Source organism: Pristiophorus japonicus, chromosome 13, assembly GCF_044704955.1.
Source record: "Pristiophorus japonicus isolate sPriJap1 chromosome 13, sPriJap1.hap1, whole genome shotgun sequence".
NCBI lineage: Eukaryota > Metazoa > Chordata > Chondrichthyes > Pristiophoridae > Pristiophorus > Pristiophorus japonicus.
The window spans coordinates 126,598,603-126,618,984 of record NC_091989.1 but is presented as its reverse complement, the minus strand read 5'-3'; positions in this window follow the sequence as shown (position 1 = coordinate 126,618,984).

Sequence of the window (20,382 nt, the reverse complement as noted above, 5' to 3'; positions counted from 1 at the left end):
CATGCAACTCCTGTACACTGTACTTATACCTTGAAATGCACACCCTGACCACAGAGGGTGAACTTGATGGAGACACTCCTCACCTGGGTTTACAGGTATAAAAGGGGAGGTCCCACCCAGGGTCAGCACTCCTTGGTCCTGAGAATAAAGGTTAAGGTCACCTAGTGACTGTGTCTGCAGTACATGCCTCGTGTGAGTTTGTAGTACGGTGCAGGGACACCACATTTGGCGATGAGAAACGGGAATCACTGAACCACGAGGATGGCCACCGGTAGCACAGAGGAATGTTACTGTATGGGCGAGGACTGGGACGACTTCGTGGAAAGACTCCAGCAGAGCTTTGTCACAAAGGACTGGCTGGGAGCGACAGCAGCTGACAAGCGGAGGGCGCATCTACTGACCAGCTGCGGACCACAGACGTATGCGCTGATGAAAGACCTGCTCGCACCCCAAAAGCCAGTGGACAAGTCCTTTGAAGAGCTCAGTCAGCTGATCAGTGAGCATCTCAAGCCAGCGAGTAGCGTACACATGGCCCAGCACTGGTTCTACACACACCGGCGTCGGGAGGGACAAAACATCTCGGACTTCGTTGCGGACCTGCGGCATTTGGCAAGTCTCTGTAAGTTCACAGAAGCCTGCAGGGGGGAGATGTGAAGGGATTTTTTCATTGAGGGCATTAATCATGTTTAGATTTTCAGGAAGCTCATAGAGGCCAAGAACTTGACTTTAGAAGGGGCGGCGTTGATAGCTCAGACCTTCATGGCAGGGGAAGAGGAGACCAAGCTAATTTATGCGTGCAGCCCTGGTCCCAACATGGCGATGGACCAGGGAGTTAACATGGTGAATGCGGCTCGGGACCCGCAGGCAGGCAAGGGCATTTCGAAACTGCCCAGGCAGCAACGGACTGTAGGGTGGGCCCGCAACAGGGACAATGGAAAGGGGATCGGCAGTTCACGCCATCACGAGGAACAATACGTCCCGCGATGGGACCATTAACACCCACCATCAGAGTGCTTAGAAACAACCAAATGGGCAATCAGAGAGGAATGCCTGGTAACAGTCCTTTTGTTAACAACAATCTCAGCTCATGCTGGAGGTGCGGGAGTAGACATACTGCGAAAAGCTGCAGGTTCCAGCAATATACCTGTAGGATTTGTAATGTCAGTGGACACTTGGCCAGGATGTGCAAAAAAGCTGTAGCGAGGCTAATCTGTGAGACAGAGGAACCAGATGAAGGGTCTGCAATGCAGGATGATGCCTGGGGAAAAGCCATCGATGCTGAAGTTCAGCGGGTTCATGTGGCTGACGTCCACAGCTCATACACTAAAACGCCATGATGATGAAAGTTTTATTGAATGGCATCCCGGTGTGCATGGAGCTGGATACGGGAGCTAGCCAGTCACTTATGAGCGCCCAACAATTTGAGAGACTATGGCCACACAGAGCTAGAAGGCCCAAACTGGAATGCATTGAAATGCAGCTACGGATGTACACCAAAGAGATCATCCCAGTGCTAGGCAGTGCAAACTTGGTGGTAACACATAATGGATCACAGAACCGGCTGCCACTCTGGATTGTCCCGGGAAATGGCCCTGCGCTCTTGGGGAGGAGTTGGCTAGCCGAGATGAATTGGAAATGGGGGGATGTGCACGCCATTTCATCTGTGGAGTGAAGTTCATGCTCACAGGTCCTACAAAAATTCGGGTCACTGTTTCAACCCGGTGTCGGAACGTTCAAGGGTAATAAAGTGGTGATACGCATCACTCCGGACGCCAGACCAGTGCACCACAAAGCCAGTATGTGATGCGTGAGAAAATTGAAAGTGAATTGGACAGGCTGCTCAGAGAGGGCATAATTTCGGCCATTGAATTCAGCGACTGGGCAAGTCCCATCGTTCCTGTCCTCAAAGCAGATGGCTCGGTCAGGATTTGTGGCGACTACAAAGCCACCATCAACCGAGTGTCGCTGCAAGACCAATACCCGTTCCCGAGAGCGGAGGACCTTTTTTCCACGCTGGCAGGTGGCAAGCTGTTCACGAAGCTGGAGTTCACTTCGGCCTACATGACTCAGGATCTGGCTGAAGAATCCAAGCTTCTGACCACCATCACAACGCACAAGGGATTATTTATCTACAACAGGTGTCCGTTTAGCATTCGTTCGGTGGCAGCTATCTTTCAGAGGAACATGGAAAGCTTGCTCAAATCCATTCCTGGAACAATCGTATTCCAAGACTACATCCTGATAACGGGTCGTGACACCGAGGAACACCTCCACAACCTGGAGGAGGTGCTACGCCGACTGACCGGGTAGGCTTGCGGCTGAAAAAGGCCAAGTGTGTGTTTTTGGCCACAGTGGTCGAGTTTTTGGGCAGGAGGGTTGCCGTGGACGGGATCCGGCCCACCGAATCAAAAACGGAGGCGATCCGCCGGGCGCCCAGCCCCGGCAACACGTCGGAGTTGCGATCATTCCTGGGACTTTTGAACTATTTCGGGAACTTTCTGCTGAACTTAAGCACATTGTTGGAGCCGTTACACATGCTCCTGCGTAAAGGTTGTGAATGGCTTTGGGGGGACTGTCAAGAACGGGCTTTCAATAAGGCGAGGAACCTGCTGTGTCCGAACAAATTGTTGACTTTGTATGACCCCTGTAAAAAACTGGTTTTAACATGCGATGCATCATCCTACGGGGTTGGGTGTGTGTTGCAGCAGGGTAATAATGATGGCTGACTCCAACCGGTGGCTTATGCCTCCAGGTCACTCTGCCAGGCAGAGCGTGAATACGGCATGGTCGAAAAGGAAGCACTCGCTTGTGTTTACGGTGTGAAAAAGATGCATCAATACCTTTTCGGTAGACGGTTCGAGCTAGAGTCAGACCACAAGCCATTAACATCACTGTTGTCCGACAGCAAGGCTGTCAATGCCAATTCATCAGCTCGCATACAGCGATGGGCTCTCACGCTGGCTGTGTATGACTGCACCATACGGTACCGGACAGGCACTGCAAATTGCGCTGACGCGCTCAGCAGGCTTCCACTGGTCACCACCAAGGGGACGTCGGAGCAGAGCGCTGAGATGGTCATGCCATTGAGGCTTTTGACACCGCAGGCTCCCTCATCACAGCCCACCAGATCAAACTCTGGACCAACAGAGACCCCCTCCTATCCATGATAAAGAAATGTGTCCTGACTGGGGATAGGGCGCCCGCGCACAGGGCGTGCCCCGATGAGGTCAGACCGTTTCAGAGACGGATGGATGAGCTCTCCGTCCAAGCCAACTGCCTGCTATGGGGCAGCCGGGTAGTCATGCCCCAGAAAGGAAGGGAAGCGTTCATCAGGGAACTCCACAGCGAGCACCCTGGCATCGTGTTAATGAAGGCCATCGCCCGGTCACATGTATGGTGGCTGGGGATTGACTCAGACCTGGAACACTGGGTTTGCAGGTGCACGACGTGTGCCCAGCTGGGCAATGCCCCCAGGAAAGCCCCACTCAGCCCGTGGTCCTGGCCCACCAGGCCATGGTAACGTATTCATGTAGACTATGCGGGCCCATTGATGGGGAAAATGTTCTTGATCGTTGTCGATGCATACTCGAAATGGATCAAGTGCATCATATTAAACTCGTGCATGACATCCATCACCGTGGAAAGCCTGCGTACGGTTTTCGCGACCCACGGCTTGCCGGACATCCTGGTCAGCGACAATGGCCCGTGTTTCACCAGCCATGAATTCCAGGAGTTTATGTCGGGCAATGGTATCAAACACGTCCGGACAGCGCCGTTCAAGCCGGCTTCCAATGGCCAGGCGGAACGTGTGGTCCAAGTCTCTCCCTTCAGTACCGCCTATCGTGCCTCCTGCTGGCCTACAGGTCCCGCCCGCACTCGCTCACGGGAGTCCCGCCAGCGGAACTCCTCATGAAACGCACACTTAAAATGCGGCTGTCCCTCATTCACCCAGCCCTGGCAGACATTGTTGAGGGCAAGCACCAGTCCCAAATTGAGTTCCATGATCGAAACTCAAGGGGGAGGTGTATAGAAATGGATGACCCAATATTTGTTCTTAACCATGCTTTGGGACCCAAGTGGCTTGAGGGCACCGTAATTAGCAAAGAAGGGAATAGGGTCATAATGGTCAGACTAAACAATGGGCAGATATGCCGCAAACACTTGGACCAAGCAAAGAAAAGGTTCAGTATAGACACGGAGGGACCTGACGAAGCGCATGAGATGTCACCCACACCACTGCCAGTGGACGAGCAACAAGGACAATCCACAGCATGCACAGTCCCTGCGGCCAGCCCGGACAGGCCGGAATCACCTCAGGTGACAGAGACGCATGCCGAGGCTCAGCCACCAGAGCCTCAACTGTGGCGCTCCATGAGAGAGCATCGACCACCTGACAGACTTAACCTTTGACACAAAAAGACGTAAGGGGGGAGGTGATGTCATGTATGTAACCATCATGCAACGGTAATCTTCATGTAACAGTAACCTTCATGCAACTCCTGTACACTGTACTTATACCCTAGAAATGCACACCCTGACCACAGGGGGTGAACTTGTGGGAGGCACTCCTCACCTGTGTTTCCAGGTATAAAAGGGGAGGTCCCGCCTAGGGTCAGCACTCCTTGGTCCTGGGAATAAAGGGTAAGGTCATGTAGTGACTGTGTCTGCAGTACATGCCTCGTGTGAGTTTGTTGTACGGTGCAGGGACACCACAGTATTGACTGTTAATATCCAAATTTACAATCTATGTTCCCTATACATAAGTACTGATTACCTCAGCTATATGACCAAGCACATTGCTCAAATGATCTAGTAGTCTATTACATTGTTCTGCTGAGCATTCACCAGCAAGTTGATAACCTTCCTTTCACAGCTCTTGGAAATCTCAGCAGCACAAGTATAACGGGATTGCTGCCTTGATACACACACACACTTTTTACATGTGACTAACAATCCTACAACTAGGCTAAGTGATGGATTTTAATATTAGTTGTATGCTTTGAAGAAATCTAAATGTTATGTCACACAACTACACCAAATTAATTGTCTATACTGAGTCTCCTTTACCTGTCCCAAGAATAGTTAATTTCAGCTGGGCTACCTACTATGGGCTCAAAATTGGCCAGGAGTTGCTCTGTTTTTTTTGGAGCAACTTGATTTTTCTGGAGTATCTTAAAAATCCCCATTTTGCACATTCAATTTGTGCCAGTGTAAGTGAGTTAGTTAGGATTTTTTTTAGTTTAGTTTTTTTTTCAAAAGGGGGCGTTACCAGCCACCTACGCCTGTTTTGGCCATTTAGACCACTTTGGACAGCTAATAGTTGCTCTAAAGTAACTTAGGCCAGCGTATGTGGCCACATGTGGCCGCACAAAAAACCCTTGCAGAGAGTTAAGAAATCAGCGCAGGTAGGTACATCTGAGACCATTCGGCCAGAGATAGGGTCAAGAAGGGAAGCGGAGAGGACCTTGCAAAGCACTGAACAAAGCACAACAACATTCAAGAAGCATAAAAACATTCAGGAAGAAATAAAAAATAAAACTAAGTCCTACCTTCCTTTCAAAACTCGGCCCAGGAATTCAGCGGGCCAGCCGGTGCGGGAGGCCACTCGGCCTGTGATAGATGTGGGGCAACGGGGAGAGCATAGGCCGCTGACATCCAAGCAGAAAATGACTTCTAAGATAAACTGCCAACCTGCCAAAGGAGACATGAACCTCTACTTCCACTGGGTATTTCACTGACTCTCTCTCTGACTGACTCTCTCTCTCTCTGACTCTCTCTCTGACTCTCTGACTATCTGACTGACTCTCTGACTCTCTCTCTGACTCTCTCTCTGACTCTCTGACTGACTCTCTGACTGACTCTCTCTCTAACTCTCTCTCTGTCTCTCTCTCTCTGAACATTCCAACGAACGTAGTTCTAGCCCGGCGCACGTCGTGAGGCCACTTGGCCTGGGATAGGGGCGGCAGCACGCTCACAGCGGCTGGGGGCAGGAACTACTGCGCATGCGCAAAACCTCCAGTGCGCATGTGGAGAGCTGCCGGCACTGTTTTTCGTGCAGGGTCCTAGCTCCACCCCCTAATCGACAGACCACGCCGCGCCAAGCCAGGGGAGAGGCCACAGAGCGACCAGAATCGGGAGACATCTTTTTAACGCCGTTTTCAGCCCACAAAGTCGGCGCATCTCTGATGAGTGCGCCGAAAAAATGGGTGGGCCAATTTTGAGCCCTATGTGTGTATCCCATCTAAACAAAATACCATTAATCTATCTCCCTCTGCAAAAGCGCAGGTCTGGATTTTCTATAAAGTAGTATTACTTGACAAAACCTGTAAAATACAGCGCATGGTCTGCATATATGTGTGAAATTGACTGTTACTGATAAAAGAAGCAGAGGGGAGATGAAGAGAATGTCTTTACACAGCGAGTTGTTAGGATCTGAAGTGCACTGCCTGAAAGAATGGTAAAGCAGATTCAATAATAACTTTCAAAAGGGAATTGGATAAATACTTGAAGGGGAAAAATTTGCAAGACTTTGGGGACAGGGCAGGGGAATGGGACTAATCGGATAGCTCTTTCAAAGAGCCGGCGCAGGCATGGTGGGCAGAATGGCCTCCTTCTGTACTGTATCATTCTATGATTCTATGATATAAAAAGGAGAGAGGATCAATATAGTGCAAATAAATAATATTACATTTCCAATGAGCAAATCTTCTGCAACAGCTATTTCTACAGTACAGTTGGTGTGACAATTAGTAAACCAGGAGTGAATATGATATAGAACTAAGGAATTGCCACTGTCAGCTTTAACTTCTTTTTCCCCTGAAATTAATTTGACATTAAAATATTATTCTGCTTTACTTAAAGTATTCGGATTGTGGAAGAAACTTGCAGGCGTGTGTCAGATGCCTTGTCTTGTTCATCATCTGTTGAGTGCGGAGTAATCTCTGGCTGCTATTCAATCAGCACAGAGCGATGGGCCAATTATCATGTAGCTTAAGTGATATCTATTAGGGAAAATTGATCCTGACATGCCTCAAAAGGTGAAAGCAGCATAAAGCTAGAGGCCATGAGCTATGAACTAACCTTTGTACATATTTGATTGTGAGCTTTTCCTGAAGGTTGCTAGAAGTATTAGCTTTTGAATCGTCATGCACTGATTAGGTAATTCATGTCATCTGTTAGGAGTTGTTAACATAGCTGCCAATGTACAGCCACAAGCAAACAGTCTTCCTTTGTTTTATCTGACAACTTTCTTTTAATATTACAAGTGGTGTACAGTTTAAGTTTTCAAGGTGCTCCCTTATGTTTTCTCTGTTCTCTGATGTAATACCACACAGAAGTCCTCGTTGCCAATGATTGATTAGCTAATATCTAATTAAACATGATTCAATCACTCAGTATGCAAAAATGTATGCAAAAACGTAGGGGGAAAAGAATCAGAAGTCAACTGTCGACTTTTTATGACTGATGACTTTGTGTGTTTTCTCTGTTGTTTTGATGGTAGCGGTTGGACGATCATCAGTCATGGCTTGGAAGAAGCAATAGGGTAGAGTGCGCTGCAGGCCGTCCCCTGTGGTAACATCTTCCTTCATGAATAGAAAAAATTCATCAAATAGAAATCATTAAATGGAGCAGATGGGGTTTTATGTTTTCATGGCATTCTGAGTGCCTTGAGATGATAGGGTCCCGTGAGACAAAGCTTCCTGATGAAATGTAGAAAAGCAGAGCACTGTGGGAAATAGTGAAGCCTCAGCATTGTCTGACTAACTGTTGAGATTCTAAAATAACAGGTTTAAGAGTGGCAATTTTTTTTTTTGCTGTCCGTTAAGGAATAATGAATGATTGCTTTGTATGAGGCGGCAGAAGAATAACAGAATGATGAGTAAATGATAGGAAAAGCATGCCACACAGGATGAGATGAGAGAATGGCAGGGTGATGGCACCCTACTTAAGCCAGCTGTGAAAACAGAAACAATCCTGGGATGGAGGAGCACATAATATAACAGCAGAGATTATAGTAGGTTATAGTAGGCACCAGAGAGTGGAAGTAATTGGGCTAATGTAAAAAGTAAAGGATTAGCCAGGTTTGCCATTCTCAGTGTTTGACACTATTAGCATTGGCACGTCTTCATTCCATAGCTAAATGGCAAAAATAGCAGTTTAGTCAAACAAAGCATGCCATGACAATGAGCTCTGTGCCAGAGATAGTGTAAACCCTGAAAGACATACCCCATCTACATTAGGATGCCTTGTACATTTATAAGTGTCTGCTGTTCAACATCTTGCTGTACATTTGAGTAAACAACAGAGGTCAGAGAACTTATTTAGAATGCTATGCACTGAAAATAATGAAGGGGAAGACTGCCAGCTTTGGAAGCTGGTCACTGAGGAGCTTGCACAAGTTCATTCATCCACAAAATAAATTTACAAAAGCAAAAAATGAACAAGCAACACAAAGTATCTTATTGAACGCTTTAGGTAAAGGGCATGCTGTAGTTTATTACTTGCAGCATGGAATTTTTGGCTCAATTTTGCCCAAAGCCGTTTTTTTGGTGTGCTTGAAGAGTTACGCCTATTTTTTGGGGGCCCAACTACCCCCCAAAAAATCATCCAACTTTCTCCGTTTGAATTGTTGATTTAGGCGCCGTGTAGCCTGTCCTTTAGCTTTGGGTGGTGGAGCTTAAGATCTGCGCCGAAAAGATTGGGTTGCCAGGGTAATGAGGGACACACTGTGGACTGAGGCTGGAAAGTGAAACATACAACACATTCTGTCCAGCTCAAAGCAACTTGCACAAGCACCTTGCACATTGCAACAGCATTCCAGCATTAAATTATTAAAGTGTTTATGCCAAAATTCTATCCCCCCCCCCCCCGCACCTCCCCCCACCTCCTCCCAGTGCCAGGTGGTGGTTACTGCTGCTAGCCCTGGCTGAAGGGCCTCCCCCTCCCGATGCTGGTTACCACTGCTAGCTCTGGCCGAAGGGCCTCCCTCTCCCAATGCCGGTTACCACTGCTAGCTCTGGCCAAAACGCCTCCCCCTCCTGATGCCGGTGCTGGTTGCCGCTCCTAACCCTGGCCAAAAGGCCCCCCCTCTCTCCTCTCTCCTCTCTCCTCTCTCCCCGCCCCCCTCCCCTCTCTTCTCTCTCCTCTCTCCCCCCCTCTCTCCTCTCTCCCCCCCCTCTCCTCTCTCCTCTCTCCGCCCCCCCCTCCCCTCTACCCCACCCCCCCCTCCCCATCCCCACTCTCTCTCCCTCTCTGCTGCTACTGTCCCGGCCGTGGAACTGCAACTGCTGTGCTGATTTTCTTACCTGCGCCAATTTTCTTAACCGCCCAGAAGGTTTTTCCAGAATGGTCACATACGCCATCCTAAGAAAAATTGGAGTAAAACAGAGCTGGCCAAAGTTGCTTAAATGGTGAGAATTGGCATGGGTGGCAAGTTTCACCCCCAATGACGCAAAAAAAACCGAAGCTAAAAAAATTGTAACTAACTGTTACATTGGCGCACAATCTTTGGGGAAACTTGGATATTTTAATTTAGGCCAAAAAAGGGGCGCACACCAAAAAAACGCGCAGATATGTGGGGAAAATTGAGCCCATTAATGTTTGCACAGTATCCAATAAAACATCCTTTCATCCTCTGTCCTACCAAGGTTTCAAAGTTTTACGTGTGTCAATAGTCACCAAAGCTCATTTGAATATTACACATGTAGAAAGTAGCAATTTTGTTCCTCAGTCAGCCTTTTTCACTTAACTAAATACGTGAAAATCAGCCTAGTATTTTGACATAAGGAAATCAAATCCTGAGAGTACAGTGTTGACATTATAAGAATTGTACCAAATTGGTGAGAGCTATGGAGAATAAGATATGCATAATGAACCAGATTATAGCTGTATTGCCCCAATATCACCTTTATGGAATAATCTATAGAACTTCGGTGAAATAATATTGTTTTTTAAGATGACAATTACCAAAATGGACATTTGCATTTTCGAAAATAAAATGTAATTTGTCCTGCATTTCTTTTTGTCTGGTATAATTCTCAAGTGTCAGCACCAAGGTCCCGCTACTCTGTCCTAGCAATGTATCTTCTGCCAAGTTTAGAAGAGCATCTCTTCTTGCACCATTATGGCATTTTCCCCTTGCCACATCAACCATCCTGCAGCCTGTCTGAATGAGGTTGTCGATTATAGTAGATTATAGACAGTTTTGTGTTGCAAGCCTGTACCCACTAGGAACTGAATTCAGAATGCCCCAATTCAGTTTATGTAAGATCCATACAGACAACAGACAGAGGAGAATTTCATCCTATCAATCTGAGCTGGATTCAAACCCATGTTTAAGAAGTGAAAGGCTGGTGTCTGACCCATTGTACCACCCATCTTCTAATTACGTTTGAATAAATCTAAGATTCCACGCATGATGTGACTACCATATATTTAACAGGTATAAATGTAAAGACCATCTATCCCAGCAGCCAATCCCAACTCGGCAACAGAAGCTGTACAGACAGCTGATGGATCAATTAAGTATATATTTAGAGATGGCATTTCAAGGACAAGTTGGACTGGTTGTTGAATATAGATCGTCTTAAAATAAATGATTCCCATAAATTAAATAATGTTGCACTATAATTTAGTTTAGGTGAAACTAGTAGACATTGGGAGTCATACCATTTATATCCAATGCACATTTTGTTAGATCACCTGCACCATTCACTTAGAGGAACAGTGCCATTTGTATGAGGCTAAGTGAACCAGAGTCCATAAATGATAGTGAGGTTAACTGAAACTAAGAAAGCTAGCCAACAAAGCAGACTGAAATAATTCAACGATTACAGTCCCATTCAATTATTAGTACTCAATTATAGCATTTGGCAAATCAATTGTAAAAATATGGAATAACTGCGCTTTTGTTAGAAGTGTAGAACAATCATTAACTCTGCACTACTTACAGAGTATAATTTCACAGTTACTTTGCAGTTAAAAATGCTTCTGTTAAAAATGTAATGACTATTCAATCATATCTAACAGAGTAATCAATACAATGTACTGCAGTTAGATAATTAGCTAGTGTTCTATTAAATAATTTGAGAAAACACTTTCAACATCAGCCTCAGGGGCTCCAAACACACAGAGCAGATTTCTTTGTGTGGATTTAGTCAATTGGCAAGCTAGACGTGTGTGTTGCAAATGACCGCAATCAGGTGATATTAAGATCTTACTTTGCAAATTACTACTGAAGAATATAAAAAGCCGACAACTTAAATAACGTTTGCAACATTTATTTGAGCAGAAAGTGATTATTACTTGAATTCTATATCACAGAAGAAATGCATAATTTTATTGACATTACTGCCTTAATCTGCCTTCAGCTTTTGAAAGATATATAACCTTTTTGTTCACTTGCTATCTTAGAATTTTAAATTTTTAAAAAACCATTTGAAATAGACATTTAATAGAATATACACTCAAGTTTATTCAAGTAAGCCTGGGGTTATTTATATTTGATGCAAAAAAGAACATTTCCCTGCTGTTTCCTCCACAGAAAGAAGCTTTAGGTGGCAAAGGTGCAGAATCCTCTTGCAAAATTTAGTACCTTTACATTAAAAATACTGCATAGTGAATATTTTCTGAATATTTAAAATAGCAAAAAAAAAATACATAAAAAGAAAATTAAATGGAGCGGATTGGAATTCATTATTATTGATGTGACGAGGATCAGAATCTGAAGCTTATAGTGAGTATGAGTTTATTTTCTGATTGTTCAATAAAATACAGGTAGACCTCAATGCTAGTCCAAGGTATGAACAGACAACCTTACATTATAGGGTTCAGTTCCACTCAGTTGTAAAGCTGCATTTGAACTGGTATGAAATTTGACTGATGAATGGATATTAAAATGAAAAATACAATTGTTTATAGTATGCCAGTTTCAGCTGTTTCAGGACCACAGATATGTGATGTTTTACTGGTAACACAAAGATAAGAGAAAGGAGTGCAATCAGATACATATCAACATTATACCTATGCAGTCTGATGAAATCTAAACAGGAAGTGTATGTTTTCAAGCATGTTTGAATAGGAAGTCATTAATTCTGGTGCTTTATACACATTTTATTTCAAAAAATCATTAACTCTGGGTGGAAAAATGGTGGCACTTTAAAATTCTCAAATGAAGTTTGGCCTTTAATACCATTTATCTTTCTTTGATCTGGCAATAATTGATATATTCTTGGCAACATTTTTCTCAGTTGAAATCTTTTGCAAAGTTGTTCTTCAATTATATTTTTATGCTTGCCGCTCAGGGCTGAGCCTGTATGTCAAAGATTTTTCTCTGGGTTAAACCATGTCATTGACCATTGCAGCTTCCAACAATCTGTCAATAAAACCCAGAGCATATTCCATTTTAAAAAGGGGATTGGAAAAAAATTCGAACTTCTCATTTCTTTCTCTCTGTTGTTTTATCTTTGCTTGAGGACTAAATAATTTATTTGTCTCTGTCTGCTTTGCTGGGAAATATGTTCTGTCCACCATGACTTGCTCTACTTTGTGATTTATTATTTAATAATTTGCAGGGATTTGCTGTTGTAAGACGAGTGCTGTGACTGGTTGCAGAACACTTACAATATAGTACAGTTAGCTGTCCTTTATGCTTCTCTCTCCAAACAGAAGCAGTTACTGATTTTCTACAAAAACACAGCATACTCCCACAGCCAAACTCTGCTGATGCTTGGGCTGCTGTTATGGCAAAATAAAGAGTTACTGATTCATGCTTGGAAACCACAATAACCCACCCCCATGAGCAAGATGTTCAGGGACCTGCCAAGAACTAGATTTCAAAATAATGTAAGCAGATATGCTAGAATCTTCCTCCTTTATTGACACTTCAGGATCTCAATTCTTTTTTGACTAAACAAATGGCTGCTTAAAAAAATCGTTACCTTTCACAACGATGATCTTGTCAAATTCGATTTCAGTGATTTCCAATCTACAAAGCAGTAAATTCAGCATGTTGAAGCTGGGCTAGTAGCAGCAGAGTTGCAGACATGCACTTTTGCATTGCTGAGTTTTAAAATATTTTAATAAAAATAAAATGGCTATTGTTCCACAATGATATTAGGCACACGCTAACCACAAACACTAGCTGCTTACCATTAAGCATTTCATTATATTAGCATTTTATTTTAAAGCCAGAATTTTATTGTTCATTGTGACACAAGTATTTTTCAAGATTAATGATAATGTTATGGACTGTTATTGTTTCAAATAGATGTTGTCAGTTTTCAAAAGCAATGCATTCTGGAAGGATGAGATAAAATGGGCTGTAGGGTCTTTATCGTTCATAACTTATCTTACGTCAATACTTACCTTTATTGAGTGAAGTAAGAAATTCAACTGAAGAGCAATACACTTTTACCTTGATTTTAATTTAAATTTTTTGTATAAACTCCAAGGTAAGAGATTCTATGCCTTCAAATTGTGATAAATTAGAGCCACCATTGCGTAATGATGGTGATCAGTCCATAGCTTTTTGTTGCATTAGATACTTTTTCAAATCATGACACATATTGAGAACTCATTGCCAGCATGTGGAGAAAGCATCTTGGGAAATGTTATTATGTTAAAGGAACTATATAAGTGTAAGTTGTTGTTATTCTTTTAGGAAATGAGATATTTCTTACTGAAATGTCAGGTTTTGTTTTAAACTAGATTTCCAGGGGGGAGAAATTGGCCAGCCTTGCACACGTTTTTTCGGCGATATTTCGCCTTTTTTGCTGGTAAAAGGTACTCACCTAAATTAGCCAAAGTTAATGAATGGTGGTTTTGAAAAAGCGGATTGACGACATGCAATGGTAAAAAAAATGAACCGCTTAAAATTGGCCGTTCGGCGAACCCGTACTCAGGGTGAAAAAAACCGCCTGTGTTGAAGCCCCAGTAATGTTGGTAGGTATGAAGACCTACAAAAAAGGTAATTTGAAGTTTTAATTTGTTAATTCATTTTCAGCGATTCATTAGGTAAGTGTATAGTGAATGTTTTCTGATTTAAAATTTTTTTATTTTTGCAATTTTTTTTTGTGTTTTCTCCCCTCCAGGGCTTGTATTTTTGGTGGTGATAGACCTCAGGCTAAAGTTGGTGAGTACTGTTGTTTCCACTGCGAATCCTCGTGCAACGCTGATTTTTACCGTCGGGCGCATTTTTTTTGTCAATTTTACCCCCTTAAAAAATGGCAACATTTTTAAGTGGTATTTTTTCCGAAAAATAACGGGAAAAAAACGATATCGCCAAAAACTGAATTTCTAGCCCCCAGTGTGTTGAATAATGTTAAGATGAAAAAAAAGATTTTTGTAGAGTACCAGTTTTTTAAAAAATTATACATTTCATGAAAGTTTGTGTTTTTCAAAGGTGGAGTTGGCAGTGCTGGTAAAGATTCTCCCACTTAGAGCATATGGCTCAGCATCAAGCATTCCCAGATTAGGTACAGCCTAGCCCGATGCAGAATAAAGCTCCCTCTACTGAATGCACCCCAATTTTATGCATTCAGCCCAATTTCAGAAGAATGCTTTTTACGGCACTAGTATGACTTTTCAATTTTGTATCTCAGCTCTTCCGAATTCAATGACTGAATTACAGGCCGTTTTTGAGGCTGCAGTACTAGGAACTGGATTGAAACTGTTCAAGCTCATTTCACAAAGGTGGTACAGCCAGAAAAGAAAAGGAGACTTTTATCTCATCATCCTTAGATGGATTTGAACCAATGTGCATTGATGAGTACAGGGATATAATCCAGCTGTGCCATCCAGTCTACTTCAAAGAGAATCTTTCTATATTCATACCTGAACAGTTCTTAAAAGGTAATTGTCTCCTATGAAGATATTATTTTGGCACTTTGAAAAATAATTCAATGGGTTGGCTCCCTCCCATGTAACAACTATAAATTGCAATACCAAAATAGAACATTAAAGAATCAATAAGGGTACCTATATGTGTAAAACAGATTATGTGGACGATACACAACAGGAATTTCTGCTTTACTAAATAATATCACTGGGTGATGACAGGCCCAAATAAGTTGTGATCTGACTCACAAATGTGTTTTTTAGAAGTTTTTTTTACAGTACTGTCCTGAAATATTTTTCTGGTGTGATTTACTGTCAGTGCCCAGTATGCTGGTAGAAAGCATCCTTTTGAGGGGCAATAATGCAGTGCCCTGCTTGAGTTTGTAATATGTACACCATGACAAGTGCAGATTGTAAACCATGGCTGGTGAAAAAGGTCTTAATTTTTTTTTTGGTGCTGAAGTTCATGTATTTCTGCAGAAATCTTTCTGTGGATAATCCCAATCTGTACACATCATGCGCATTGGTTGGCTGCGATTATAATTTGTCATTTTCACTGATTTTGTTCCCTTTTGCTGATCTGCTGAGCACAAGTTCCAACTTTAAATTTTAGCAGATGCCAAAGCTCAAATGTCACCAATGTTGTGTGTGCAGACACAATGTGCTCAATGTGGTGCATACAAGTGAGAGGATAATCACAATGAGAAATAGGCTGTCGGGAGTGATCCACTTATGCAGAGTCCAGTCCTGAGTTAGAAAGTTTCAATATAATTTGATTGCAAATATTGGAATCCCCCAAAGGCAGAAGTCTGCATTGATTCTGAAAAAAACCATACATCTGAACTTATGAACTTTATAATATTCTGCATGAAGTCATATTAGATCATAAAGTATCATAAAGTATGTTTTATTAAAACACTTTTCATTTTAAAACAATTTACATATTTTATGACAAATGATTTTAAAACTGCATATTGGAACAGCACGAGGAAACATAGACTCATTTGTTTATTTGATTGCTGTATTTTAACTCAGACACAACAGAATGATATTAGACATGCAGCATAAATATCTCCTTGAACTGTCCTAAAGGTGCAGCACTACATGGCTTTGTGGGCTGATTGAGTTTGTATTTATGAGTCTAAATATTAACAATTTAGCCATGCACTCATTGTCTAAGTATGAAAAAAATGGACGGTTTGAATTTTTTCCAAGCGGAAACACCACAGTTTGGCTTTTAGGTCAATAAAGCATTATTCCAAAGTGTGCAAAATTGAATTATTCACTTGGGAGATATATTAAGCACACATTCTAAAGATGTCTATATTCATTGGAGAGATGAAAATAGGGACGAGCTATTACCAAAGCCTCATGTCACAGATAAATATTTCACTACAAATAAATAAAGGATGTGTGGCGTTTTTCCTCTGAATGACTTTTCATGGTTCACTACACACAATAGTTCTGGGACTCTCATGTCCCAGACTCCTGTCCAAACTTCAATGTCCCGAGTGGCTTGCTGTTCTGAAGAACAACCAGGTAATAGTGAGCTTTCAATTTGCAGATACAAAGAATCCAATTAATCAGGCCTGTTCGAGAAAAATTGTAAAATCATCCTTTGGAGTATTCGGAGATGTTTTTGTATAGTGAACCAGTAATGACCTCAGCTTGTTGTTGTAGATTAATGCGGTAAAACTGAAAATGTGTGTCACATTTAATGACTTTTCTTAGGAAGACAGGAAATAGTAGTTCTAAACAACACATGGCCACACTCCAGAGAGGGATCAAAACAAAGGATTTGCTTCAATACGGTATTAACCCCCTTCAATGCATCCCATATCATTATTTGACCAGTATCTATTTGTGCTGATCAATGTGATTGAGGTCAATGCTAGGGAATGGAATACTGCTGTTTTTTTTATACACAGTGTCAAACACTCCCAGCTCTATTTCATGGTAAAGGTACATTTACTCTCCTCTAACAATGATGGTGAAATTGGTCTTGGGTTGTAGCACAAGATGGGTGGAAAAATAAATCGGGCAGAATGTAAAGCGGGCTCTGGATTTGGTATCGCCTATTAGGCGCTACGACCCAAGACGAATGCCTTGGCCCAGAGGAGCACCTCCTACTGCACCAATGAGCATTTTCACTTAATATCTGAGCCTTCCTTCTCTGAGATCGAAGTCTGCACCAAATTGTGGCCAGTTTCTGATCTGCACTCTGCCCCCTCCCCGTCACTAGGATGGCAATAAAACTGCTGAAGCTCATTTCATTTAAGACCCTTATAGTTGGCAGAGAGGAGACTTGTTTCCCATCTGCAAGATTTCAACCCCGGATTTAGAGCTGAAAGGGCCACTCATTCTGCCCATTCAGTTTCAAATTGACGATTCTAATTTGACACAGACCCAATATGATTGAACTGGACAAACTGTAAAAAATGCACTTCAATTCTCCTTTCGTGCTAAAAATGGCAACCTATAGGTTTATACATTTTGAAAGCCAGAAATACGGCTTGTAGGCAAATACACTAAAGTATAATCCATGTATAGGGAATCTCCATCTGCTCCTAAATATAAATGGAGCTGATTTATTATCAAAGTATTACCATACAAAGTAGCTTCTGTATCTTGCATGTAGAGGGTAACACTTCGTGTGAAGTGTTACAAGCCAGCAACATTGGTGAATGTAACATTTTCTGAATTCCTAGATGTGTCGCTGACTTGAAACGGTGCTATTCCTCATAATATATATAAATATTGCAACTCTATTTTCTTCTGTTTTTATTTTCATACAAGCTAGGTTGCTGTGAGGCACAGTGATAGATGGTTAGTTCCTTATTGGATACCATAGAGTTAAGTTAGAAGTGATAATGTTCTCTATATGCTTAGGCCAGAAGAGATTTTATTGCCTGGGACATAGGAATGCCATAGCTTCTTTATTATTGTGAAGCGATGCTGGCTTCTAACATTTTACATGGTACATTACCCTCTACATACGAGATACAGAAGCCACTTTTTATGGTAACCCTATGGTAAGGGCCTTACACTCTACATCCTATGACAGAGGTCCTCCACCAGCCTGTCCTCGCCGCACAGCACTGCCCCCCAGTCATGAAGATCCACAGTACGGCCCTGGACAACGTGGACCATTTCCCATACCTCAGGAGCCTCTTATCAACAAGAGCAGACATTGACGACGACATTCAACATCGCCTCCAGTGCGCCAGTGCAGCCTTCGGCCACCTGAGGACCAGGCCCTCAAATCTGCCACCAAGCTCATGGTCTACTGGGATGTAGTAATACCCGCTCTCCTGTATGGCTCAGAGACATGGACCATGTACAGTAGACACCTCAAGTCGCTGGAGAAATACTACCAACGATGTCTCCGCAAGATCCTACAAATCCCTTGGGAGGACAGACGCACCAACGTTAGCGTCCTCGACCAGACCAACATCCCCAGCATTGAAGCACTGACCACACTTGATCAGCTCCACTGGGCAGGCCACATTGTTCACTTGCCAGACACGAGACTCCCAAAACAAGCGCTCTACTCAGAACTCCTTCACGGCAAACGAGCCAAAGATGGGCAGAGGAAACATTACAAGGACAACCCCCAAAGCCTCCCTGATAAAGTGAAACATCTCCATTGACATCTGGGAGTTCCTGGCCAAAGACCACCCTAAGTGGAGGAAGTACATCCAGGAGGGCACTGAGCACCTCGCGTCTTATCGCTGAGAGCATGCAGAAATCAAGCACAGGCAGCGGAAAGAGCGTGCGGCAAACCTGTCCCACCCACCCCTTCCCTCAACGACTATCTGTCCCACCTGTGACAGGGATTGTGGTTCTCGTATTGGACTGTTCAGCCACCTAAGGACTCATTTTTAGAGTGGAAGCAAGTCTTCCTCCATTCTGAGAGACTGCCTATGATGATGATGATCTATGGTAATACTTTGATATAGTAGCTAGATTCACTTGGCCAGACCTCTTCAGCATGCTGCAGTGATTGAGCTAAATTAGGTGTGCACCATACACAAACACAACAGACATACAGGGCTGGATTTTCAGTCTTCTACCGCCTCTGTTAGCATCCCGGAGGGGCAGCAATGTCAGCAGTAAACGCTTCCGGGCGGGCGGTCATCTTCCAGCGTCATGCCGGGACATTCGGTGCCGATTTGGACAGGGCGTGAAGCATTACCACCCGTAAGAGTCGAGTCGGTGTGCAACGCCCTTGGTTGCGACACTGGCTCAATTTTTGGCTGCCCCCTGATCTATAGCACTCCGTAGAGTGCCCTACTGGGAGTACCGCCTGTGAAAGCGGGCGGTCCGAGCTTTAGTGGCCGTAGTGAAGTAAGTAATGTAACTGTGATTGGTTTTTTTGCGTGGTGGCGTGGGCTATTTATTGGGAATGTTTTTGGTGGGGTTTTTTTCAGTTTTTTTCCCCCTCAGGCCTCTCTTAGAGCGCTCTGAGGCCAGCTGTTTAGCTTGGGATTTTCACTTGCTCAGACAGCCAAGCGCCCTAAGGAGGTGTGTAGTGCCTCCCTTAGCGCTCTGCCCCACACTCAGGGCCCAACTGCTGAATTTTGCTGACTAAGACGCAAACTGTTCCCAGGCGCAAACTTTATCGCCCCGCCGCCATTACCGTCCCGAAATGAGCAGAACCGAAAATCCAGCTGACCGTGAAAGTTTATTTAGTTCTTCTTTTGTGGAGAGAGATTTTGTACTTCTCAAAATGAAAGATGCCAGGGAATAGAACACTTTGCCCTTACTGCAGTGATCCTAAATAAAGAATATTTTAGATTACATGAAAGTTAAAGCTCTCTTGACATTACCAAAATATCCATTGCCACAGTAGTGTGGATTTGCATTTCTCATAATAACCACCTGAATGACCTTGTTGGTGAAGACCCCCAATATAGTAGTAATTAGTTCTGAATTAAGTGAAATTTTACATTGGACACTCACTCAGTAGTTACTCGATGGAAATTGCTCATGGTTATTCAATTAGGGCACTGTAGCTAAAGACTTTTACTGCTGCAGTGTGGGCTGGATTCAAACTCAGTTCCAGAGATCAAAAATGATTATGCACTAACCCACTGTGCTACTTTTTCCACATATATAAGTGTTTTCAAAAATGAACACATACGTGGCATAATACTTGGTATTATATATGCTAAAAATACATGAGTTCATACATCAGCATGCAACATGCAATTTCATGATGTCCCTAATCTATTAACTCCCAGATTATTGATACCATTAAGCAATACTTACCTTGTTGTGCAACTATCAGATAAAACATTGGGGAAATGTTTTTTTACTTCAACTGAATTAAGTTTCTACACAGTCTCTGAAATACTTGGTAATCTGCCCTCTAAATTGAATTCCCTGAGCACCTTTCAATAGATGTATACTTTGTACTGCTTGTTTTATGCTAAAACTTTTTGCTAAAAATTTGAAATTCTGAAGCTGACAGAATTTAACAAACTAAAACATTTTGATTGGTGGTGTTCTCTGTTGAAATGAAAAGTTTAAAAAAATTATTACAGT